General features: G+C 49.8%; 1 pseudogene; it reads right to left on the bottom strand.

The window, feature by feature from the left end:
* Positions 1 to 11,082: 11,082 nt before the first annotated feature.
* The window catches only part of LOC123731861 (lethal(2) giant larvae protein homolog 1-like), a 48,971-nt pseudogene continuing 32,474 nt past the window's right edge, over positions 11,083 to 27,579 (bottom strand).

Genomic DNA, 27,579 nt, shown 5'->3' with positions numbered 1-27,579 from the left:
TAATGACAGCAGGTCTATTCTGGCCTCTGTTTCTAACACCACTGAGGTCCTAATGACAGCAGGTCTATTCCGGCCTCTGTTTTTAACAACGCTGAGGTCCTAATGACAGCAGGTCTATTCTGGCCTCTGTTTCTAACACCACTGAGGTCCTAATGACAGCAGGTCTATTCTGGCCTCTGTTTTTAACGACACTGAGGTCCTAATGACAGCAGGTCTATTCTGGCCTCTGTTTTTAACGACACTGAGGTCCTAATGACAGCAGGTCTATTCTGGCCTCTGTTTTTAACACCACTGATGTCCTAATGACAGCAGGTCTATTCTGGCCTCTGTTTCTAACAACGCTGAGGTCCTAATGACAGCAGGTCTATTCCGGCCTCTGTTTCTAACAGCACTGAGGTCCTAATGACAGCAGGTCTATTCTGGCCTCTGTTTCTAACAACACTGAGGTCCTAATGACAGCAGGTCTATTCTGGCCTCTGTTTTTAACAACGCTGAGGTCCTAATGACAGCAGGTCTATTCCGGCCTCTGTTTTTAACAACACTGAGGTCCTAATGACAGCAGGTCTATTCTGGCCTCTGTTTCTAACGACACTGAGGTCCTAATGACAGCAGGTCTATTCTGGCCTCTGTTTCTAACAACACTGAGGTCCTAATGACAGCAGGTCTATTCTGGCCTCTGTTTTTAACAACACTGAGGTCCTAATGACAGCAGGTCTATTCTGGCCTCTGTTTTTAACAACGCTGAGGTCCTAATGACAGCAGGTCTATTCTGGCCTCTGTTTTTAACGACACTGAGGTCCTAACGACAGCAGGTCTATTCTGGCCTCTGTTTTTAACAGCACTGAGGTCCTAATGACAGCAGGTCTATTCTGGCCTCTGTTTCTAACAACACTGAGGTCCTAATGACAGCAGGTCGTTGTAGATCAACAACCCAGAACTGTGTGAGTGGGTTCTCAGTCAGGCAGGAGTCCACTTCCTGTTGTAGATGGAACAACCCAGAACTGTGTGTTTTACCCGCCAAAAAGTATCTTGCTTCAATCAGTTTATTCTAGTTCAGAACAACAATTATTGTATTTTAACAGCAACAGGAATAACAAGTCAGTAACTGATAAATGGGAATAACAAGTCAGTAACTGGGAATAACAAGTCAGTAAATGGGAATAACAAGTCAGTAAATGGGAATAACAAGTCAGTAAATGGGAATAACAAGTCAGTAACTGATAAATGGGAATAACAAGTCAGTAAATGGGAATAACAAGTCAGTAAATGGGAATAACAAGTCAGTAACTGATAAATGGGAATAACAAGTCAGTAAATGGGAATAACAAGTCAGTAACTGATAAATGGGAATAACAAGTCAGCGACTGATAAAATGGGAATAACAAGTCAGCGACTGATAAATGGGAATAACAAGTCAGTGACTGATAAATGGGAATAACAAGTCAGTAAATGGGAATAACAAGTCAGTAACTGATAAATGGGAATAACAAGTCAGTAAATGGGAATAACAAGTCAGTAACTGATAAATGGGAATAACAAGTCAGTGACTGATAAATGGGAATAACAAGTCAGCGACTGATAAATGGGAATAACAAGTCAGTGACTGATAAATGGGAATAACAAGTCAGTAAATGGGAATAACAAGTCAGTAAATGATAAATGGGAATAACAAGTCAGCGACTGATAAATGGGAATAACAAGTCAGCGACTGATAAATGGGAATAATAAGTCAGTAAATGGGAATAACAAGTCAGCGACTGATAAATGGGAATAACAAGTCAGCGACTGATAAATGGGAATAACAAGTCAGTGACTGATAAATGGGAATAACAAGTCAGTAACTGATAAAATGGGAATAACAAGTCAGTAAATGGGAATAACAAGTCAGTAAATGGGAATAACAAGTCAGTAAATGGGAATAACAAGTCAGCGACTGATAAAATGGGAATAACAAGTCAGTAAATGGGAATAACAAGTCAGCGACTGATAAATGGGAATAACAAGTCAGCGACTGATAAAATGGGAATAACAAGTCAGTAAATGGGAATAACAAGTCAGTAAATGGGAATAACAAGTCAGCGACTGATAAAATGGGAATAACAAGTCAGTAACTGATAAATGGGAATAACAAGTCAGCGACTGATAAATGGGAATAACAAGTCAGCGACTGATAAATGGGAATAACAAGTCAGTAAATGGGAATAACAAGTCAGTAAATGATAAATGGGAATAACAAGTCAGTGACTGATAAATGGGAATAACAAGTCAGTAACTGATAAATGGGAATAACAAGTCAGCGACTGATAAATGGGAATAACAAGTCAGTAAATGGGAATAACAAGTCAGTAACTGATAAATGGGAATAACAAGTCAGCGACTGATAAAATGGGAATAACAAGTCAGCGACTGATAAATGGGAATAACAAGTCAGTGACTGATAAATGGGAATAACAAGTCAGTAAATGGGAATAACAAGTCAGTAACTGATAAATGGGAATAACAAGTCAGTAAATGGGAATAACAAGTCAGTAACTGATAAATGGGAATAACAAGTCAGCGACTGATAAAATGGGAATAACAAGTCAGTGACTGATAAATGGGAATAACAAGTCAGTAAATGGGAATAACAAGTCAGTAACTGATAAATGGGAATAACAAGTCAGCGACTGATAAATGGGAATAACAAGTCAGTAAATGGGAATAACAAGTCAGTAAATGATAAATGGGAATAACAAGTCAGCGACTGATAAATGGGAATAACAAGTCAGCGACTGATAAATGGGAATAACAAGTCAGTAAATGGGAATAACAAGTCAGTAAATGGGAATAACAAGTCAGTAAATGGGAATAACAAGTCAGCGACTGATAAAATGGGAATAACAAGTCAGTAAATGGGAATAACAAGTCAGTAAATGGGAATAACAAGTCAGCGACTGATAAATGGGAATAACAAGTCAGCGACTGATAAATGGGAATAACAAGTCAGTAAATGGGAATAACAAGTCAGCGACTGATAAAATGGGAATAATTTCATGCTTAAAGGCAATTTTTTTAATTTTTTATTCATACATTTATTCAGAGAACACAAAGGTAGCCACACCTGCAGAGCGCGATACGTGACTAAATAAGGCACGTCTGAATACTAAGCGTGTAGGAAAAGCATATATATATTTTATTTATTTAAGTCAGTTAAGAACAAAATTCTTATTTACAATGACGGTCTACCCCGGGCCAAACCCGAACGACGCTGGGCCAATTGTGCACCGCCCTATGGGGACTCCCAATCCACGGCCGGATGTGATGCAGCCTGGATTCGAACCAGGGACTGTAGTGACGCCTCTTGCGCCACTCGGGAGACCATGTGCCTTCGGACAGTAGTCAGACCCCTGGATTTTTCCCCACATTTTGTTACATTACAGCCTTATTCTTAAATAGATTTTTAAAAAATGTTCATCGGCAATCTACACACAATAACCCCATAATAACAAAACGAAAACAGGTTTTTATAATTTTTATTACAAATAAAAACAGAATCCTTTATAATAAACAGTACCAGTCATTCCAGGGTTTTTCTTTAATATTTTCTACATCGTAGAATAGTAGTGAAGACGTCAAAACTATGAAATAACACAATATGGAATCATGTAGTAACCCCCAAAAAAATAATATATTTAAAATTCTTCAAAGTAGCCACCTTTTGCCTAGACAGCTTGACATTCTCTCAACCAGCTTCATGAGGTAGTCACCTGGAATGGTAGTCACTTCAATTAACAGGTGTGTCTTGTTAATTAGTGGAGTTTCTTTCCTTATTAATGCGTTTGAGCCAATCAGTTGTGTTGTGACAAGGTAGGGGTTGGTATACAGAAGATAAGCTCTATTTGGTAAAAGATCAAGTCCTTATTATGCCAAGAACAGCTCAAACAAGCGAAGACAAACGACAGTCCATCATTACTTTAACAGATGACTTTAACAGGCAATACGGAAAACGTATAGAACTTTGAAACCCTGAAATGAGTAGGTGTGTCCAAACTTTTGACTGGTACTGTAAGTTTTCAGACCCTTTTGCTATGAGACTCAGTTGAGCTCAGGTCCATCCTGTTTCCATTGATCATCCTTGAGATGTTTCTACAACTTGATTGGACATGATTTGGAAAGGCGCACACCTGTCTATATAAGGTCCCACAGTTGACAGTGCATGTCAGAGCAAAAATCCAAGCCATGAGGTTGAAGGAATTGTCCGTAGAGCTCCGAGACAGGATTGTGTCGAGGCACAGATCTGGGGGAAGGGTACCAAAACATTTCTGTAGCATTGTAGGTCCCCAAGAACACAGTGGCCTCCATCATTCTTTAAATGGAAGAAGTTTGGAACCACCAAGACTCTTCCTAGAGCTGGCCGACCCGGCCAAACCGAGCAATCGGGGAGAAGAGCCTTGGTCAGGGAGGTGACGAAGAACCCAAATGGTCACTCTAACAGAGCTCCAGAGTTGACGGAAACCTGCTCCAGAGCGCTCAGGACCTCTCACTGGGGGGGGGGGGGGCGAATGTTCACCAACAGGACAATGACCCCTAAACCCACAGCCAATCTCTGCGTGAGCTTGAGAGGCTCAGCGGAGAAGAACATGAGAAACTCCCCAAATACAGGTGAGCCAAGCTTGTAGCGTCAGACTCGAGGCTGTAATCGCTGCCGAAGGCGTTTCAACAAAGTTAAGAGTCTGAATACTTATGCAAATTATATTTCAGTTTTTTTTTTAATTTATTCATACATTTGCAAAATTGTCTAAAAAAAAAATCTGTTTTTGCTTTGTCATTATGGGGTATTGTGATGTCATTGTCGGGTATCGTGATGTCATTGTCGGGGTATCGTGATGTCATTGTCGGGGTATCGTGATGTCATTGTGGGGTATCGTGATGTCATTACGGGGTATTGTGATGTCATTGTGGGGTATTGTGATGTCATTGTGGGGGGGTTAAAAAACGAATTTAATACATTTTAAGAATAGACCACGTTCAGTAACCAGACAGACAGACAGACAGACAGACAGACAGACAGGAAGCCACCAGACCTCCAGAGCCACGTTCAGACAGACAGACAGACAGACAGACAGACAGACAGGAAGCCACCAGACCTCCAGGGCCACGTTCAGTAACCAGACAGACAGACCGTTTAGGAGTAAATACTTTATTAACATTCTCCTTCAGCAACACCTCTACAGGAAATAGAGACTCTGTTCCTGGTTCCCATGGCTACGAGTGGTTAGTTAGTGAGACGGGCGGAGACAGACCCTCCTCTCTGCTCTGCTACAGTCTTTAATGAGGTCCCTTTAACACAAGAGGTCCCCTGTGGTCCCGTGACCCAAACCACAGAATACTGCTTAGCGTTAACTATGGTGACAGGTTCTCTGATCGTTTGGTAGAACCCGTCTCGTCTCCTCTGGGTCTCAACCTAAAAACATTTCAATTGTTGACTTGTGCCAAGGTCCTCCTCTGTTACCCAGAACACACTGCTTCACCCAGACAGCGTCCCAACAGTCTAAAGCAGCTCGTCTTCTCCTCCTTCTCATCTGAAAGTGTCCTGGTCACCCTGAAAGCTAATTCCCTCATCATATATACTCTTTATACCCGCTTTCACTTGTCCTGTGTTTTTCCTGCGCAGACGAAGGAGGGGTGAGGAGGCGAGAGGAAGAGAAGGGAGGAAGCATCTTCAGACTATTGAGATTCAGCCGGCCTGAATTCCCTCCATTATTCAAACAATTCAGTTAGCGCTCTTGACAGATAGCATTTAGCCAACTGTTAGCTCTAGACAATTAGCTAACCGTTAGCTCTAGACAATTAGCTAACCGTTATCTCTAGACAATTAGCTAGCTAACCGTTAGCTCTAGACAGACAGCTAGCTAACCGTTAGCTCTAGACAGACAGCTAGCTAACCGTTAGCTCTAGACAGACAGCTAGCTAACCGTTAGCTCTAGACAGAGTTAGCCAACCGTTAGCTCTAGACAGAGTTAGCCAACCGTTAGCTCTTGACAGATAGCATTTAGCTAACCGTTAGCTCTAGACAGATAGCAGTTAGCTCTAGACGGACAGCTAGCTAACCGTTAGCTCTAGACAGACAGCTAGCTAACCGTTAGCTCTAGACAGACAGCTAGCTAACCGTTAGCTCTTGACAGATAGCATTTAGCTAACCGTTAGCTCTAGACAGATAGCGTTTAGCTAACCGTTAGCATTTAGCTAACCGTTAGCTTAGCGCTCCAGACTACCTAGAATATAAAATAGCATTTCTCAGACGTATAGAAAACATAGTGTATCTATAGCAACATCATCAATAGAAAAACCTGCATGGTTAGTTCCTTCATGTTAATAACATGTAATACTGGGGAAAGGTAATGCTGTATACTTCACTGTGTTAGGCATCTCTCTACTCAACATTAGGTTATACCTTCATCCCTCTATGTTCACAGTTGAAGGGATGAGAGATGGAGGGAGGGGTAGAGGAGGGGTGGAGGGAGGGATGGAGGAGGGATGAAGGAGGGATGGAGGGAGGGGTAGAGGAGGGATGAAGGAGGGATGGAGGGATGGAAGGAGGGGTAGAGGAGGGGTGGAGGGAGGGATGGAGGGGGATGAAGGGAGGATGAAGGAGGGATGAAGGAGGGATGGAGGGATGGAAGGAGGGAGGGAGTAGGGATAGAGGAGGGATGGATGGAGGGAGGGAAGGAGGGAGGGATAGAGGAGGGATGAAGGGGGATGGAGGGAGGAGGGGTGAGGACGAAGGAGGGGTGAGGAGGCGAGAGGAAGAGAAGGGAGGAAGCATCTTCAGACTATTGAGATTCAGCCGGCCTGAATTCCCTCCATTATTCAAACAATTCAGTTAGTGCTCTTGACAGATAGCATTTAGCCAACTGTTAGCTCTAGACAGACAGCTAGCTAACCGTTAGCTCTAAACAGACAGTTAGCTAACCGTTAGCCAACCGTTAGCTCCAGACAGTTAGCCAACCGTTAGCTCTAGACAGTTAGCTAACCGTTAGCTCTAGACAGACAGCTAGCTAACCGTTAGCTCTTGACAGATAGCATTTAGCTAACCGTTAGCTCTAGACAGATAGCATTTAGCTAACCGTTAGCTCTAGACAGACAGCTAGCTAACCGTTAGCTCTTGACAGATAGCATTTAGCTAACCGTTAGCTCTAGACAGATAGCATTTAGCTAACCGTTAGCTCTAGACAGACAGCTAGCTAACCGTTAGCTCTAGACAGACAGCTAGCTAACCGTTAGCTCTAGACAGAGTTAGCCAACCGTTAGCTCTTGACAGATAGCATTTAGCTAACCGTTAGCTCTAGACAGATAGCATTTAGCTAACCGTTAGCGCTAGACAGATAGCATTTAGCTAACCGTTAGCTCTAGACAGACAGCTAGCTAACCGTTAGCATTTAGCTAACCGTTAGCTCTAGACAGATAGCATTTAGCTAACCGTTAGCGCTAGACAGATAGCATTTAGCTAACCGTTAGCTTAGCGCTCCAGACTACCTAGAATATAAAATAGCATTTCTCAGACGTATAGAAAACATAGTGTATCTATAGCAACATCATCAATAGAAAAACCTGCATGGTTAGTTCCTTCATGTTAATAACATGTAATACTGGGGAAAGGTAATGCTGTATACTTCACTGTGTTAGGCATCTCTCTACTCAACATTAGGTTATACCTTCATCCCTCTATGTTCACAGTTGAAGGGATGAGAGATGGAGGGAGGGGTAGAGGAGGGGTGGAGGGAGGGATGGAGGAGGGATGAAGGGAGGATGAAGGAGGGATGAAGGAGGGATGGAGGGAGGGGTAGAGGAGGGATGAGGAGGCGAGAGGAAGAGAAGGGAGGAAGCATCTTCAGACTATTGAGATTCAGCCGGCCTGAATTCCCTCCATTATTCAAACAATTCAGTTAGCGCTCTTGACAGATAGCATTTAGCCAACTGTTAGCTCTAGACAGACAGTTAGCTAACCGTTATCTCTAGACAATTAGCTAGCTAACCGTTAGCTCTAGACAGACAGCTAGCTAACCGTTAGCTCTAGACAGACAGCTAGCTAACCGTTAGCGCTTGACAGAGTTAGCCAACCGTTAGCGCTTGACAGAGTTAGCCAACCGTTAGCGCTTGACAGATAGCATTTAGCTAACCGTTAGCTCTAGACGGACAGCTAGCTAACCGTTAGCTCTAGACAGACAGCTAGCTAACCGTTAGCTCTAGACAGACAGCTAGCTAACCGTTAGCTCTAGACAGATAGCATTTAGCTAACCGTTAGCTCTAGACAGATAGCATTTAGCTAACCGTTAGCTCTAGACAGATAGCATTTAGCTAACCGTTAGCTTAGCGCTCCAGACTACCTAGAATATAAAATAGCATTTCTCAGACGTATAGAAAACATAGTGTATCTATAGCAACATCATCAATAGAAAAACCTGCATGGTTAGTTCCTTCATGTTAATAACATGTAATACTGGGGAAAGGTAATGCTGTATACTTCACTGTGTTAGGCATCTCTCTACTCAACATTAGGTTATACCTTCATCCCTCTATGTTCACAGTTGAAGGGATGAGAGATGGAGGGAGGGGTAGAGGAGGGGTGGAGGGAGGGATGGAGGAGGGATGAAGGGAGGATGAAGGAGGGATGGAGGGAGGGGTAGAGGAGGGATGAAGGGGGATGGAGGGAGGGACGAAGGAGGGTGAGGAGGCGAGAGGAAGAGAAGGGAGGAAGCATCTTCAGACTATTGAGATTCAGCCGGCCTGAATTCCCTCCATTATTCAAACAATTCAGTTAGCGCTCTTGACAGATAGCATTTAGCCAACTGTTAGCTCTAGACAGACAGTTAGCTAACCGTTATCTCTAGACAATTAGCTAGCTAACCGTTAGCTCTAGACAGACAGCTAGCTAACCGTTAGCTCTAGACAGACAGCTAGCTAACCGTTAGCGCTTGACAGAGTTAGCCAACCGTTAGCGCTTGACAGAGTTAGCCAACCGTTAGCGCTTGACAGATAGCATTTAGCTAACCGTTAGCTCTAGACGGACAGCTAGCTAACCGTTAGCTCTAGACAGACAGCTAGCTAACCGTTAGCTCTTGACAGATAGCATTTAGCTAACCGTTAGCTCTAGACAGATAGCATTTAGCTAACCGTTAGCTTAGCGCTCCAGACTACCTAGAATATAAAATAGCATTTCTCAGACGTATAGAAAACATAGTGTATCTATAGCAACATCATCAATAGAAAAACCTGCATGGTTAGTTCCTTCATGTTAATAACATGTAATACTGGGGAAAGGTAATGCTGTATACTTCACTGTGTTAGGCATCTCTCTACTCAACATTAGGTTATACCTTCATCCCTCTATGTTCACAGTTGAAGGGATGAGAGATGGAGGGAGGGGTAGAGGAGGGGTGGAGGGAGGGATGGAGGAGGGATGAAGGGAGGGATGAAGGAGGGATGGAGGGAGGGGTAGGGGAGGGGTGGAGGGAGGGGTAGAGGAGGGGTGGAGGGAGGGATGGAGGGAGGAGGGGTGAGGATGAAGGAGGGGTGAGGAGGCGAGAGGAAGAGAAGGGAGGAAGCATCTTCAGACTATTGAAATTCAGCCGGCCTGAATTCCCTCCATTATTCAAACAATTCAGTTAGCGCTCTTGACAGATAGCATTTAGCCAACTGTTAGCTCTAGACAGACAGTTAGCTAACCGTTATCTCTAGACAATTAGCTAGCTAACCGTTAGCTCTAGACAGACAGCTAGCTAACCGTTAGCTCTAGACAGACAGCTAGCTAACCGTTAGCGCTTGACAGAGTTAGCCAACCGTTAGCGCTTGACAGAGTTAGCCAACCGTTAGCGCTTGACAGATAGCATTTAGCTAACCGTTAGCTCTAGACGGACAGCTAGCTAACCGTTAGCTCTAGACAGACAGCTAGCTAACCGTTAGCTCTAGACAGACAGCTAGCTAACCGTTAGCTCTTGACAGATAGCATTTAGCTAACCGTTAGCTCTAGACAGATAGCATTTAGCTAACCGTTAGCATTTAGCTAACCGTTAGCTTAGCGCTCCAGACTACCTAGAATATAAAATAGCATTTCTCAGACGTATAGAAAACATAGTGTATCTATAGCAACATCATCAATAGAAAAACCTGCATGGTTAGTTCCTTCATGTTAATAACATGTAATACTACAGCCTTCCCTGTAGCTCAGTTGGTAGAGCATGGTGTTTGCAACACATGGTGTTTGCAACGCCAGGGTTGTGGGTTCGATTCCCACGGGGGGCCAGCACAGAAAAAAAAATGTATGCATTCACTACTGTAAGTCGCTCTGGATAAGAGTGTCTGCTAAATGACTAAAATGTAAAAAATGTAATGCTGTATACTTCACTGTGTTAGGCATCTCTCTACTCAACATTAGGTTATACCTTCATCCCTCTATGTTCACAGTTGAAGGGATGAGAGATGGAGGGAGGGGTAGAGGAGGGGTGGAGGGAGGGATGGAGGAGGGATGAAGGGAGGGATGAAGGAGGGATGGAGGGAGGGGTAGAGGAGGGATGGAGGGAGGGGTTGAAGGAGGGATGGAGGGAGGGGGTAGAGGAGGGGTGGAGGGAGGGATGGAGGAGGGATGAAGGGAGGATGAAGGAGGGATGAAGGAGGGATGGAGGGAGGGGTAGAGGAGGGGTGGAGGGAGGGATGGAGGAGGGATGGAGGGAGGGGTATGAAGGAGGGATGGAGGGAGGGGTAGAGGAGGGGTGGAGGGGAGGGATGGAGGGGGATGAAGGGAGGATGAAGGAGGGATGAAGGAGGGATGGAGGGAGGGGTAGAGGGGTATGAAGGAGGGATGGAGGGAGGGATGGAGGGAGGGGTAGAGGAGGGGTGGAGGGAGGGATGGATGGAGGGATGAAGGGAGGATGGAGGGAGGGGTAGAGGAGGGATGAGGGAGGGATGGAGGGAGGGGTAGAGGAGGGATGAGGGAGGGGTGGAGGGAGGGATAGAGGAGGGATGGAGGAGGGATGAAGAGGGGATGAAGGAGGGAGGGAGTAGGGAGGGTGGGATGGAGGGAGTAGGGAGGGATGGAGGGGGGCTGAAGGGAAGGAGGGAGGGATGAAGGAGGGATGAAGGGAAGGAGGGAGGATGAAGGGAAGGATAGATAGAGGTGGAGGGAGAAAGAGGAGGGAGGACCAGGTGTAGTGTGTCTCAGCGGTTGGATAACAGTCCATCATGATATCCTTCAGTCCTTTCCTCAGTAGCTGAAGTGGTCACATGGTCAGTCCAACAACCCCAGGACTGGGAGGCCCGTGATGGGGGGAGGAGAGGAGGAGTAATGGTGGCAGGAGGCATCACATGATGTCTGTCCGTCGTCCAGATCCTCCCACAGACCTGGTGGACAGACAGACAGACATCTATATCCCATCTACAGTAGGTCTGTGTCAGAAACAGGCGCGTCAGTCTGGCCTCGCCGCGTTAGAAACGTGGAGAACCCTGGGGTAGGGGGTATAACGAGGAGAACCCTGGGGTAGGGGAGAACCCTGGGGTAGGGGGGTATAACGAGCGGAACCCTGGGGTAGGGGGGTATAACGAGGAGAACACTGGGGTAGGGGGGTATAACGAGGAGAACCCTGGGGTAGGGGGAATATAACGAGGGGAACCCTCGGGTAGGGGGTATAACGAGGGGAACCCTGGGGTAGGGGAGAACCCTGGGGTAGGGGGTATAACGAGGAGAACCCTGGGGTGGGGGGTATAACGAGGGGAACCCTGGGGTAGGGGGGTATAACGAGGGGAACCCTGGGGTAGGGGAGAACCCTGGGGTAGGGGGTATAACGAGGGGAACCCTGGGGTAGGGGGGGTATAACGAGGAGAACCCTGGGGTAGGGGGGTATAACGAGGAGAACCCTGGGGTAGGGGGAGTATAACGAGGAGAACCCTGGGGTAGGGGGTATAACGAGGGGAACCCTGGGGTAGGGGGAAGAACGAGGAGAACCCTGGGGTAGGGGGTATAACGAGGGGAACCCTGGGGTAGGGGAGAACCCTGGGGTAGGGGAGAACCCTGGGGTAGGGGGTATAACGAGGAGAACCCTGGGGTAGGGGGTATAACAAGGAGAACCCTGGGGTAGGGGGTATAACGAGGAGAACCCTGGGGTAGGGGGGTATAACGAGGAGAACCCTGGGGTAGAAGGGTATAACGAGGGGAACCCTGGGGTAGGGGGGATAACGAGGAGAACCCTGGGGTAGGGGGGTATAACGAGGGGAACCCTGGGGTAGGGGGTATAACGAGGAGAATCCTGGGGTAGGGGGGTATAACGAGGAGAACCCTGGGGTAGGGGGTATAACGAGAGAACCCTGGGGTAGGGGGGTATAACGAGGGGAACCCTGGGGTAGGGGGTATAACGAGGGGAACCCTGGGGTAGGAGGTATAACGAGGAGAACCCTGGGGTAGGGGGGGTATAACGAGGGGACCCTGGGGTAGGGGGGTATAACGAGGAGAACCCTGGGGTAGGGGGGTATAACGAGGAGAACTCTGGGGTAGGGGGGGTATAACGAGGAGAACCCTGGGGTAGGGGGGTATAACGAGGGGAACCCTGGGGTAGTGGGGATAACGAGGAGAACCCTGGGGTAGGGGGTATAACGAGGGGAACCCTGGGGTAGGGGGTATAACGAGGGGAACCCTGGGGTAGGGGGGTATAACGAGGAGAACCCTGGGGTAGGGGGTATAACGAGGAGAACCCTGGGGTAGGGGGTAAAACGAGGAGAACCCTGGGGTAGGGGGGTATAACGAGGGGAACCCTGGGGTAGGGGGTATAACGAGGAGAACCCTGGGGTAGGGGGGTATAACGAGGGGAACCCTGGGGTAGGGGGGTATAACGAGGAGAACCCTGGGGTAGGGGGTATAACGAGGAGAACCCTGGGGTAGGGGGTATAACGAGGAGAACCCTGGGGTAGGGGGTATAACGAGGGGAACCCTGGGGTAGGGGGTATAACGAGGAGAACCCTGGGGTAGGGGTATAACGAGGGAACCCTGGGGTAGGGGGTATAACGAGGGGAACCCTGGGGTAGGGGGTATAACGAGGAGAACCCTGGGGTAGGGGGGTATAACGAGGGGAACCCTGGGGTAGGGGGTATAACGAGGAGAACCCTGGGGTAGGGGGGGTATAACGAGGGGAACCCTGGGGTAGGGGGGTATAACGAGGAGAACCCTGGGGTAGGGGGTATAACGAGGGGAACCCTGGGGTAGGGGGGTATAACGACGAGAACCCTGGGGTAGGGGGAGAACCCTGGGGTAGGGGGCATACGAGGAGAACCCTGGGGTAGGGGGTTATAACGAGGGGAACCCTGGGGTGGGGGGTATAACGAGGGGTACCCTGGGGTAGTAGGTATAACGAGGAGAACCCTGGGGTAGGGGGGTATAACGAGGGGAACCCTGGGGTAGGGGGTATAACGAGGGTAACCCTGGGGTAGGGGGGTAGAACGAGGAGAACCCTGGGGTAGGGAGTATAACGAGGAGAACCCTGGGGTAGGGGAGAACCCTGGGGTAGGGGGAAATAACGAGGGGAACCCTGGGGTAGGGGGGTATAACGAGGAGAACCCTGGGGTAGGGGGGTTAACGTGGAGAATCCTGGGGTAGGGGGGTTAACGTGGAGAACCCTGGGGTAGGGGGGGATAACGAGGGGAACCCTGGGGTAGGGGGGATAACGAGGAGAACCCTGGGGTAGGGGGGTATAACGAGGGGAACCCTGGGGTAGGGGAGAACCCTGGGGTAGGGGGGTACAACGAGGGGAACCCTGGGGTAGGAGTATTAACGAGGGGAACCCTGGGGTAGGGGGGTATAACGAGGGGAACCCTGGGGTAGGGGGTATAACGAGGGGGAACCCTGGGGTAGGGGGGAAAACGAGGAGAACCCTGGGGTAGGGGGGTATAACGAGGAGAACCCTGGGGTAGGGGAGAACCCTGGGGTAGGGGGTATAACGAGGGGAACCCTGGGGTAGGGGAGAACCCTGGGGTAGGGGGTATAACGAGGAGAACCCTGGGGTAGGGGATATAACGAGGAGAACCCTGGGGTAGGGGAGAACCCTGGGGTAGGGGTATAACAGGGGAACCCTGGGGTAGGGGGAATAACGAGGAGAACCCTGGGGTAGGGGGTATAACGAGGGGAACCCTGGGGTAGGGGGTATAACGAGGGGAACCCTGGGGTAGGGGGGTATAACGAGGGGAACCTTGGGGTAGGGGGAATTACGAGGGGAACCCTGGGGTAGGGGGGGTATTACGGGGAACCCTGGGGTAGGGGGGTATAACGAGGACAACCCTGGGGTAGGGGGGTATAACGAGGAGAACCCTGGGGTAGGGGGGGATAACGAGGGGAACCCTGGGGTAGGGGGGTATAACGAGGAGAACCCTGGGGTAGGGGGGTATAACGAGGGGAACCCTGGGGTAGGGGGTATAACGAGGGGACCCTGGGGTAGGGGGTATAACGAGGAGAACCCTGGGTTAGGGGGTATAACGAGGGGAACCCTGGGGTAGGGGGTATAACGAGGGGAACCCTGGGGTAGGGGGTATAACGAGGAGAACCCTGGGGTAGGAGGGTATAACGAGGAGAACCCTGGGGTAGGGGGTATAACGAGGAGAACCCTGGGGTAGGGGGGTATAACGAGGGGGACCCTGGGGTAGGGGGGTATAACGAGGAGAACCCTGGGGTAGGGGAGAACCCTGGGGTAGGGGGTATAACGAGGAGAACCCTGGGGTAGGGGGGTATAACGAGGGGAACCCTGGGGAACCCTGGGGTAGGGGGGTATAACGAGGGGAACCCTGGGGTAGGGGAGAACCCTGGGGTAGGGGGTATAACGAGGGGAACCCTGGGGTAGGGGGGGATAACGAGGGGAACCCTGGGGTAGGGAGGATAACGAGGGGAACCCTGGGGTAGGGGGTATAACGAGGAGAACCCTGGGGTAGGGGGTATAACGAGGGGAACTCTGGGGTAGGGGGGTTATAACGAGGGGAACCCTGGGGTAGGGGGTTATAACGAGGGGAACCCTGGGGTAGGGGGGTATAACGAGGAGAACCCTGGGGTAGGGGAGAACCCTGGGGTAGGGGGGTATAACGAGGGGAACCCTGGGGTAGGAGGTATAACGAGGAGAACCCTGGGGTAGGGGGGTATAACGAGGAGAACCCTGGGGTAGGGTAGAGAACCCTGGGGTAGGGGGGTATAACGAGGGGAACCCTGGGGTAGGGGGGTATAACGAGGGGAACCCTGGGGTAGGGGGTATAACGAGGGGAACCCTGGGGTAGGGGGGTATAACGAGGGGAATCCTGGGGTAGGGGGGAACCCTGGGGTAGGGGGTATAACGAGGGGAACCCTGGGGTAGGGGGTATAACGAGGAGAACCCTGGGGTAGGGGGGTATAACGAGGGGAACCCTGGGGTAGGGGGGATAATGAGGGGAACCCTGGGGTAGGGGGGTATAACGAGGAGAACCCTGGGGTAGGGGGGGTATAACGAGGGGAACCCTGGGGTAGGGGGTATAACGAGGAGAACCCTGGGGTAGGGGGGTATAACGAGGGGAACCCTGGGGTAGGGGGTATAACGAGGGGAACCCTGGGGTAGGGGGGTATAACGAGGAGAACCCTGGGTTAGGGGGTATAACGAGGGGAACCCTGGGGTAGGGGGGTATAACGAGGGGAACCCTGGGGTAGGGGGTTATAACGAGGGGAACCCTGGGGTAGGGGGGTATAACGAGGAGAACCCTGGGGTAGGGGAGAACCCTGGGGTAGGGGGGTATAACGAGGAGAACCCTGGGGTAGGGGGGGGGTATAACGAGGAAAACCCTGGGGTAGGGGAGAACCCTGGGGTAGGGGTATAACGAGGGGAACCCTGGGGTAGGGGTGTATAACGAGGAGAACCCTGGGGTAGGGGGGTATAACGAGGAGAACCCTGGGGTAGGGGGTATAACGAGGGGAACCCTGGGTTAGGGGGGAGAACCCTGGGGTAGGGGGGGTATAACGAGGGGAACCCTGGGGTAGGGGGGGTATAACGAGGGGAACCCTGGGGTAGGGGGTATAACGACGAGATCCCTGGGGTAGGGGAGAACCCTGGGGTAGGGGGAATATAACGAGGAGAACCCTGGGGTAGGGGGGTATAACGAGGGGAACCCTGGGGTAGGGGAGAACCCTGGGGTAGGGGGTATAACGAGGGGAACCCTGGGGTAGGGGGGTATAACGATGAGAACCCTGGGGTAGGGGGGTATAACGATGAGAACCCTGGGGTAGGGGGGTATAACGAGGAGAACCCTGGGGTAGGGGGAACCCTGGGGTAGGGGAGAACCCTGGGGTAGGGGAGAACCCTGGGGTAGGGGGTATAACGCAGGAGAACCCTGGGGTGGGGGGGTATAACGAGGGGAACCCTGGGGTAGGGGGTATAACGAGGAGAACCCTGGGATAGGAGGGTATAACGAGGAGAACCCTGGGGTAGGGGGTATAACGAGGAGAACCCTGGGGTAGGGGGTATAACGAGGGGAACCCTGGGGTAGGGGGGTATAACGAGGGGAACCCTGGGGTAGGGGAGAACCCTGGGGTAGGGGGTATAACGACGAGAACCCTGGGGTAGGGGGGTATAACGAGGAGAACCCTGGGGTAGGGGAGAACCCTGGGGTAGGGGGGTATAACGAGGGGAACCCTGGGGTAGGGGGGTATAACGATGAGAACCCTGGGGTAGGGGGGTATAACGAGGAGAACCCTGGGGTAGGGGGGTATAACGAGGAGAACCCTGGGGTAGGGGGGGTATAACGAGGGGAACCCTGGGGTAGGGGGAATAACGAGGAGAACCCTGAGGTAGGGGGTATAACGAGGAGAACCCTGGGGTAGGGGGTATAACGAGGGGAACCCTGGGGTAGGGGGTATAACGAGGAGAACCCTGGGGTAGGGGGTATAACGAGGAGAACCCTGGGGTAGGGGGGGTATAACGAGGAGAACCCTGGGGTAGGGGGTATAACGAGGGAGAACCCTGGGGTAGGGGGGTATAACGAGGAGAACCCTGGGGTAGGGGAGAACCCTGGGGTAGGGGGGTATAACGAGGAGAACCCTGGGGTAGGGGGGTATAACGAGGGGAACCCTGGGGTAGGGGGTATAACGAGGGGAACCCTGGGGTAGGGGGGTATAACGAGGGGAACCCTGGGGTAGGGGGGTATAACGACGAGAACCCTGGGGTAGGGGAGAACCCTGGGGTAGGGGGTATAACGAGGAGAACCCTGGGGTAGGGGGGGTATAACGAGGGGAACCCTGGGGTAGGGGGTATAACGAGGGGTACCCTGGGGTAGTAGGTATAACGAGGAGAACCCTGGGGTAGGGGGGGTATAACGAGGGGAACCCTGGGGTAGGGGGTATAACGAGGGTAACCCTGGGGTAGGGGGTAGAACGAGGGAGAACCCTGGGGTAGGGGGGTATAACGAGGAGAACCCTGGGGTAGGGGAGAACCCTGGGGTAGGGGGTATAACGAGGGGAACCCTGGGATAGGGGGGTATAACGAGGAGAACCCTGGGGTAGGGGGGTTAACGTGGAGAACCCTGGGGTAGGGGGGTTAACGTGGAGAACCCTGGGGTAGGGGGGGGATAACGAGGGGAACCCTGGGGTAGGGGGGGGATAACGAGGAGAACCTTGGGGTAGGGGGTATAACGAGGGGAACCCTGGGGTAGGGGAGAACCCTGGGGTAGGGGGTACAACGAGGGGAACCCTGGGGTAGGGGTATTAACGAGGGGATCCCTGGGGTAGGGGGGGGTATAACGAGGGGAACCCTGGGGTAGGGGGGTATAACGAGGGGAACCCTGGGGTAGGGGGTAGAACGAGGGAGAACCCTGGGGTAGGGGGGTATAACGAGGAGAACCCTGGGGTAGGGGAGAACCCTGGGGTAGGGGGTATAACGAGGGGAACCCTGGGGTAGGGGAGAACCCTGGGGTAGGGGGTATAACAAGGAGAACCCTGGGGTAGGGGATATAACGAGGAGAACCCTGGGGTAGGGGAGAACCCTGGGGTAGGGGGGGTATAACGAGGGGAACCCTGGGGTAGGGGGTATAACGAGGAGAACCCTGGGGTAGGGGGTATAACGACGAGATCCCTGGGGTAGGGGAGAACCCTGGGGTAGGGGGTATAACGAGGAGAACCCTGGGGTAGGGGGGTATAACGAGGGGAACCCTGGGGTAGGGGGTATAACGAGGGGTACCCTGGGGTAGGAGGTATAACGAGGAGAACCCTGGGGTAGGGGGGTATAACAAGGAGAACCCTGGGGTAGGGGGGGTATAACGAGGGGAACCCTGGGGTAGGGGGGTATAACGAGGAGAACCCTGGGGTAGGGGGGTATAACGAGGAGAACCCTGGGGTAGGGGGGTATAACGAGGAGAACCTTTGGGTAGGGGGTATAACGAGGAGAACCCTGGGGTAGGGGGGTATAACGAGGAGAACCCTGGGGTAGGGGGGTATAACGAGGGGAACCCTGGGGTAGGGGGGTATAACGACGAGAACCCTGGGGTAGGGGGGTATAACGACGAGAACCCTGGGGTAGGGGGGTATAACGAGGGGAACCCTGGGGTAGGGGGGGTATAACGAGGGGAACCCTGGGGTAGGGGGAGAACCCTGGGGTAGGGGGGTATAACGAGGGGAACCCTGGGGTAGGGGGGTATAACGAGGGGAACCCTGGGGTAGGGGGTATAACGAGGAGAACCCTGGGGTAGGGGGGTATAACGAGGGGAACCCTGGGGTAGGAGGTATAACGAGGGGAACCCTGGGGTAGGGGGTTATAACGAGGGGAACCCTGGGGTAGGGGGGGTATAACGAGGAGAACCCTGGGGTAGGGGAGAACCCTGGGGTAGGGGGGTATAACGAGGAGAACCCTGGGGTAGGGGGGTATAACGAGGAGAACCCTGGGGTAGGGGAGAACCCTGGGGTAGGGGGGTATAACGAGGGGAACCCTGGGGTAGGGGGGTATAACGAGGGGAACCCTGGGGTAGGGGGGTATAACGAGGGGAACCCTGGGGTAGGGGGGTATAACGAGGGGAACCCTGGGGTAGGGGGGAACCCTGGGGTAGGGGGGTATAACGAGGAGAACCCTGGGGTAGGGGGTATAACGAGGGGAACCCTGGGGTAGCGGGGTATAACGAGGAGAACCCTGGGGTAGGGGGGTATAACGAGGGGAACCCTGGGGTAGGGGGGGAACCCTGGGGTAGGGGGTATAACGAGGAGAACCCTGGGGTAGGGGGTATAACGAGGGGAACCCTGGGGTAGCGGGGTATAACGAGGAGAACCCTGGGGTAGGGGGGTATAACGAGGGGAACCCTGGGGTAGGGGGGTATAACGAGGAGAACCCTGGGGTAGGGGGGTATAACGAGGAGAACCCTGGGGTAGGGGCGTATAACGAGGGGAACCCTGGGGTAGCGGGGTATAACGAGGAGAACCCTGGGGTAGGGGGGTATAACGAGGAGAACCCTGGGGTAGCGGGGTATAACGAGGAGAACCCTGGGGTAGGGGGGGTATAACGAGGGGAACCCTGGGGTAGGGGGGTATAACGAGGAGAACCCTGGGGTAGGGGGGTATAACGAGGAGAACCCTGGGGTAGGGGCGTATAACGAGGGGAACCCTGGGGTAGGGGGGTATAACGAGGGGAACCCTGGGGTAGGGGGGTATAACGAGGAGAACCCTGGGGTAGGGGGGTATAACGAGGAGAACCCTGGGGTAGGGCGTATAACGAGGGGAACCCTGGGGTAGGGGGTATAACGAGGAGAACCCTGGGGTAGGGGGGGTATAACGAGGGGAACCCTGGGGTAGCGGGGTATAACGAGGAGAACCCTGGGGTAGGGGGGTATAACGAGGGGAACCCTGGGGTAGGGGGGTATAACGAGGAGAACCCTGGGGTAGCGGGGTATAACGAGGAGAACCCTGGGGTAGGGGGGTATAACGAGGGGAACCCTGGGGTAGGGGGGTATAACGAGGAGAACCCTGGGGTAGGGCGTATAACGAGGGGAACCCTGGGGTAGGGGGGTATAACGAGGGGAACCCTGGGGTAGGGGGTATAACGTGTGTGTGATAGTCAGTGTGTGTGTGTAGTGTATAGTGTGTGTGTGTGTGTGTGTGTGCTGTGTGTGTGTGTGTGTGTGTGTGTGTGTGTGTGTGTGTGTGTAGTGTGTGTGTGTGTGTGTCTCTGTGTGTGTGTGTGTGTGTGTGTGTGTAGTTACCTGTTCAGGTGATGAGGATTCCATCCTCTGTGATGTTCCTCAAGTTATTCTCTACCTCGTCCACGGTACTACACACACACACACACACACACACACACACACACACACACACACACACACACACACACACACACACACACACACACACACACACAGAGACACAGAGACACACACACACACACACACACACACACACACACACACACACACAGAGACACACACACAGAGACACACACACACACACACACACACAGAGACACACACACACACACACACACAGACACACACACACACACACAGAGACACACACACACACAGAGACACACACAGAGACACACACACACACGTGTAAATCAGACGTCGACGTGTTCGTGTTAACGTGTCTGGGTGTGTCCCGGCCCATTTTCCAAAAACCCAGGGGTCCATACTTACGACTATTATAAAACGTTTAAGCATCAGCTGCTAGCTGTTCCCATTACATAACCTGGCACATTTAGCCCTATGCTAGCTGTTCCCATTACATAACCTGGCACATTTGGGCCCTATGCTAGCTGTTCCCATTACATAACCTGGCACATTTAGCCCTACGCTAGCTGTTCCCATTACATAACCTGGCACATTTAGCCCTATGCTAGCTGTTCCCATTACATAACCTGGCACATTTGGGCCCTATGCTAGCTGTTCCCATTACATAACCTGGCACATTTAGCCCTACGCTAGCTGTTCCCATTACATAACCAGTTGACGTAACACGTTAATGTAACTAAGTCTCTGGATGAGAACGTCTGTTAAATGACGTAAAACACGTTAATGTGACTAAGTCTCTGGGTGAGAACGTCTGTTAAATGACGTAAAACACGTTAATGTCATATCTTACGTGATGAAGTCCCTGACGTCCTCTACTGTGAGTTCTCCGGTAGTGTCCAGGCTGAGGTCAGCCATGCTGAGGGGGGAGTCCAGAGGGGAGGGGGGAGGTGAGGAGGACAGGCCACACTGGGGGTCCTCGGTTAACCCTGGGGGGGGCAGGGGTTAGAGGTCAGACTGAGGTCATGTGAAAGGGGGGGATTGGTTAACAGCAGGGCTAGTAAACTGTTAGCAGAAGGACCGATGTGAGAATCGTTCTCCACGTTACCTTCAGCCTGGTTCCGGTGAGTTCCGTTGGCCCGGAGAGGCACGGCTGCGTCGTCGCTACGGAGACAGAGAACAGCATCAGAGCAGTAGCTCACTGTCGTTGTTGTCGATACCTGGGTAACAACTTCCTGTGAAAGTTTATATATCGTGGGGGGTAAACTTCCTGTTTAGTTTATATATCGTGGGGGGTAAACTTCCTGTTTAGTTTATATATCGTGGGGGTAAACTTCCTGTTTAGTTTATATATCGTGGGGGGGTAAACTTCCTGTGAAGTTTATATATCGTGGGGGTAAACTTCCTGTGAAGTTTATATATCGTGGGGGTAAACTTCCTGTTTAGTTTATATATCGTGGGGGTAAACTTCCTGTTTAGTTTATATATCGTGGGGGTAAACTTCCTGTTTAGTTTATATATCGTGGGGGTAAACTTCCTGTGAAGTTTATATATCGTGGGGGTAAACTTCCTGTGAAGTTTATATATCGTGGGGGTAAACTTCCTGTGAAGTTTATATATCGTGGGGGTAAACTTCCTGTTTAGTTTATATATCGTGGGGGTATACTTCCTGTTTAGTTTATATATCGTGGGGGTAAACTTCCTGTGAAGTTTATATATCGTGGGGGTAAACTTCCTGTTTAGTTTATATATCGTGGGGGTAAACTTCCTGTGAAGTTTATATATCGTGGGGGTAAACTTCCTGTTTAGTTTATATATCGTGGGGGTAAACTTCCTGTGAAGTTTATATATCGTGGGGGTAAACTTCCTGTTTAGTTTATATATCGTGGGGTAAACTTCCTGTTTAGTTTATATATCGTGGGGGTAAACTTCCTGTTTAGTTTATATATCGTGGGGGGTAAACTTCCTGTGAAGTTTATATATCGTGGGGGGTAAACTTCCTGTTTAGTTTATATATCGTGGGGGTAAACTTCCTGTGAAGTTTATATATCGTGGGGGTAAACATCCTGTGAAGTTTATATATCGTGGGGGTAAACATCCTGTTTAGTTTATATATCGTGGGGGGTAAACTTCCTGTTTAGTTTATATATCGTGGGGGTAAACTTCCTGTGAAGTTTATATATCGTGGGGGTAAACTTCCTGTGAAGTTTATATATCGTGGGGGTAAACTTCCTGTTTAGTTTATATATCGTGGGGGTAAACTTCCTGTTTAGTTTATATATCGTGGGGGGTAAACTTCCTGTTTAGTTTATATATCGTGGGGGTAAACTTCCTGTGAAGTTTATATATCGTGGGGTAAACATCCTGTGAAGTTTATATATCGTGGGGGTAAACATCCTGTGAAGTTTATATCGTGGGGGTAAACTTCCTGTGAAGTTTATATATCGTGGGGGTAAACTTCCTGTGAAAGTTTATATATCGTGGGGGGTAAACTTCCTGTGAAAGTTTATATATCGTGGGGGGTAAACTTCCTGTGAAGTTTATATATCGTGGGGGTAAACATCCTGTGAAGTTTATATATCGTGGGGGTAAACTTCCTGTTTAGTTTATATATCGTGGGGGGTAAACTTCCTGTGAAGTTTATATATCGTGGGGGTAAACTTCCTGTAAAGTTTATATATCGTGGGGGGTAAACTTCCTGTGAAGTTTATATATCGTGGGGGGTAAACATCCTGTGAAAGTTTATATATCGTGGGGGGTAAACATCCTGTGAAAGTTTATATATCGTGGGGGGTAAACTTCCTTTTAATGTGTTGGGCTTTTCTGTATAAACACAACTTTTCACCTGATAAATGTTTTATTTATGGAATAACGGGTCGATTTTACATAGAAACAAGATGTAATTGGTTCCTGGAAAAACATTGTCCTTGTCAGCCAATTATTTAGCATTAGTTGGAATCTATTTAACGCGGAGATAATTTACGGCAAGCAAGGAATATGACACTGTTTATTAAAAGTTTATATACCTAGCGGGATAAAATCTTTACTTCAGAATGTAATTTTGTAATATATCTCTGATTGTAACCGATATCCAGGTGAATTTAGCATAGGTTTAACTAGATAAGAAATTCCAACAATTGTTTATTAAGGGATATTTTCGACAGGAAAGTCTGTTCCCCTCTGCGATATTTTGTTGGGCTTCATCGGTTTTTGATGATGTAAAAACGAGCGCCGTGCTCGGATCACTTCACACAGATTCACGGCTTGATTTCTAAATACAGACCTGGTGGACTAGAAACTGAATCTATTGAACAATTATTTTTTAATATTTTTGTAATTGTTTACATAGTGAGGTGTTCTGGACTGGATGTAAAACTAATATATATATATATCTATCTTGGCCACAAAAATACATACAACCGTTGAAATATCTTAAGTTTAACATATTATTTTTACTACACACTGATTACAATTGATTTTACACAAATAAAAATGTATCAAAATTTATGAAGAACAAAAAAAAAAAAGGCTATTTTTTTTATTTTTATTTTTTTTAAATTTGATTCGGAAAACAATTTAGAATCATTAAACCGTATGCAAAACAAACAAAAAAAAAAGTCAAATAAATGTTAATAAATAAATAAATGTATTCGCTACACGTCTGTATTTGATATAATGTATTATTTATATTATTATTATTATTATTTAAAAAAAGTATATTCCTTATTTCTTTGTGGAATCTGATGTTGGGAGATTAATTTGGGGGGGGAAGACCCTTTCCTGTTTCAGCATGACAACGCCCCCCTTTGTGCGCGAGGTCCATACAGAAATGGTTTGTCGAGATCATTGTGGAAGAACTTGACTGGACCTGCACAGAGCCCTGACCTCAACCCCATCGAACACCTTTTGGATGAATTGGAACGCCGACTGCGAGCCAGGACCTAATCGCCCCAACATCAGCGCCCGACCTCACTAATGTTCTTGTGGCTGAATGGAAGCAAGTCCCCCTCAGCAATGTTCCAACATCTAGTGGAAAGCCTTCCCAGAAGAGTGGAGGCTGTTACAGCAGCAAAGGGGGGACCGACTCCATATTAATGACTTCCCTGAAGAGTGGAGGCTGTTATAGCAGCAAAGGGGGGGACCAACTCCATATTAATGCCTTCCCAGAAGAGTGGAGGCTGTTATAGCAGCAAAGGGGGGACCAACTCCATATTAACACAGGAGGTGTGAGGACAAGAGAGGACAGGAGGAGTGAGGACAGGAGAGGACAGGAGGTGTGAGGACAGGAGGTGTGAGGACAGGAGGTGTGAGGACAGGAGAGGACAGGAGGTGTGAGGACAGGAGAGGACAGGAGGTGTGAGGACGGGAGAGGACGGGAGGTGTGAGGACAGGAAGTGTGAGGACAGGAGAGGACAGGAGGTGTGAGGACGGGAGAGGACGGGAGGTGTGAGGACAGGAGAGGACAGGAGGTGTGAGGACGTTAGTGTAGTGACCTGATGATTTGGTCCAGCGGTCGCTCCAGCTCCACAGCACACAGAGGTTCAGTGATGACTTTAGCTGACAGGGAGAAACGCTGGTACTCTGATGGAGAGATCAGGTAGAACCCTACACACACACACAGAGAGAGATCAGGTAGAACCCTACACACACAGAGAGACATCAGGTAGAACCCTACACACACAGAGAGACATCAGGTACAACCCTACACACACAGAGAGAGATCAGGTAGAACCCTGCACACACAGAGAGAGATCAGGTAGAACCCTACACACACAGAGAGAGATCAGGTAGAACCCTACACACACAGAGAGAGATCAGGTAGAACCCTACACACACACACAGAGAGAGATCAGGTAGAACCCTACACACACAGAGAGAGATCAGGTAGAACCCTACACACACAGAGAGAGATCAGGTAGAACCCTACACACACAGAGAGACATCAGGTAGAACCCTACACACACAGAGAGAGATCAGGTAGAACCCTGCACACACAGAGAGAGATCAGGTAGAACCCTACACACACAGAGAGAGATCAGGTAGAACCCTACACACACAGAGAGAGATCAGGTAGAACCCTACACACACACACACAGAGAGAGAGATCAGGTAGAACCCTGCACACACACAGAGATCAGGTAGAACCCTGCACACACAGAGAGAGATCAGGTAGAACCCTACACACACAGAGAGAGATCAGGTAGAACCCTACACACACAGAGAGAGATCAGGTAGAACCCTACACACACAGAGAGAGATCAGGTAGAACCCTACACACACAGAGAGAGATCAGGTAGAACCCTACACACACAGAGAGAGATCAGGTAGAACCCTACACACACAGAGAGAGATCAGGTAGAACCCTACACACAGAGAGAGATCAGGTAGAACCCTACACACACACAGAGAGAGATCAGGTAGAACCCTGCACACACAGAGAGAGATCAGGTAGAACCCTACACACACAGAGAGAGATCAGGTAGAACCCTGCACACACAGAGAGAGATCAGGTAGAACCCTACACACACAGAGAGAGATCAGGTAGAACCCTACACACACAGAGAGAGATCAGGTAGAACCCTACACACACACACAGAGAGAGATCAGGTAGAACCCTACACACACACAGAGAGAGATCAGGTAGAACCCTCCACACACACACAGAGAGAGATCAGGTAGAACACTGCACACACAGAGAGAGATCAGGTAGAACCCTACACACACAGAGAGAGATCAGGTAGAACCCTGCACACACACAGAGAGAGATCAGGTAGAACCCTGCACACACACAGAGAGAGATCAGGTAGAACCCTACACACACACACAGAGCGAGATCAGGTAGAACCCTGCACACACAGAGAGAGATCAGGTAGAACCCTACACACACACACAGAGAGAGATCAGGTAGAACCCTACACACAGAGAGAGATCAGGTAGAACCCTGCACACACAGAGAGAGATCAGGTAGAACCCTACACACACAGAGAGAGATCAGGTAGAACCCTACACACACAGAGAGAGATCAGGTAGAACCCTGCACACACAGAGAGAGAGATCAGGTAGAACCCTACACACACAGAGAGAGATCAGGTAGAACCCTGCACACAGAGAGAGATCAGGTAGAACCCTGCACACAGAGAGAGAGATCAGGTAGAACCCTGCACACACAGAGAGAGATCAGGTAGAACCCTACACACACAGAGAGAGATCAGGTAGAACCCTACACACACACAGAGACAGACGGAAACATATCAACAATATTGCTGTGTGTTTTGCAGTGTATGTGTGTGTGTGTGTGTGTATGTGTGTGTGTGTGTGTGTGTGTTTTGCAGTGTGTGTGTGTGTGTGTGTGTGTGTGTGTGTGTGTGTGTGTGTGTGTGTGTGTGTGTGTGTGTGTGTGTGTGTGCGTGTGTGTGTGTGTGCGTGTGTTTTGCAGTGTGTGTGTGTGTGTGTGTGTGTGTGTTTTGCAGTGTGTGTGTGTGTGTGTGTGTGCGTGCGTGCGTGCGTGCGTGTGTTCTCACCCTGGCCGTTCTTGGTGAAGACACAGGAAGCGATGCCGCTGATGTCCTCTTTACGGATACAGTCATAACGCACCTACAGACAGACGGAGGTTAACGTTTTAGTGACAGGGGGAAGTATTCGGAAATTCGGATGAATGACGTGCCCAATTTAAACTGCCTGCTACTCAGGCCCAGAAGGTAGGATATACATATTATTAGTAGATTTGGATAGAAAACACCCTGAAGTTTCTAAAACTGTTTGAATGATGTCTGTGAGTATAACAGAACTCATATGGCAGGCAAAAACCTGACACAAAAATCCAACCAGGAAGTGAGTTGTAGTTCTATCTAATCCCTATTCAAACTACAGTGTCTGTGGGGTCACGTTGCACTTCCTAAGGCTTCCATTGGCTGTCAACAGCCTTTAGAAGCATGTTTCATCCTTCTCCTGTTACTGGGCAGAGAATAGGGAGCTCAGTCAATCAGTGGACTGCCTGTGACCAGTGAGTTGTTTACTGCGCGGGCACACTGGCACGCCTCTCCTCCTTTTTCCCCTCTGTAATGAATACGCTATTGTCCGTTTGGAATATTATCGATGTTTTACGTTAAAAAGACCCTAAAGATTGATTGTAAACATCGTTTGACATGTTTCTACGAACGTTAATGGAACTTTTTTGACTTTTCGTCTCTGGTACTGCGCTCGCGCGTTATGCCTTTGGATTAGTGACCTGAACGCGCAAACAAAACGGAGGTATTTGGACATAAATATGGATTATTTAGAACAAAAACAACATTTCTTGTGGAAGTGGGAGTCCTGGGAGTGTATTCCGACGAAGATCAGCAAAGGTAAGAG

Source organism: Salmo salar, unplaced genomic scaffold, assembly GCF_905237065.1.
Source record: "Salmo salar unplaced genomic scaffold, Ssal_v3.1, whole genome shotgun sequence".
Classification (NCBI taxonomy): Eukaryota; Metazoa; Chordata; class Actinopteri; order Salmoniformes; family Salmonidae; genus Salmo; species Salmo salar.
Note: the sequence above shows the minus strand (reverse complement) of the source record. Positions and strands in the feature narration are given on the sequence as shown.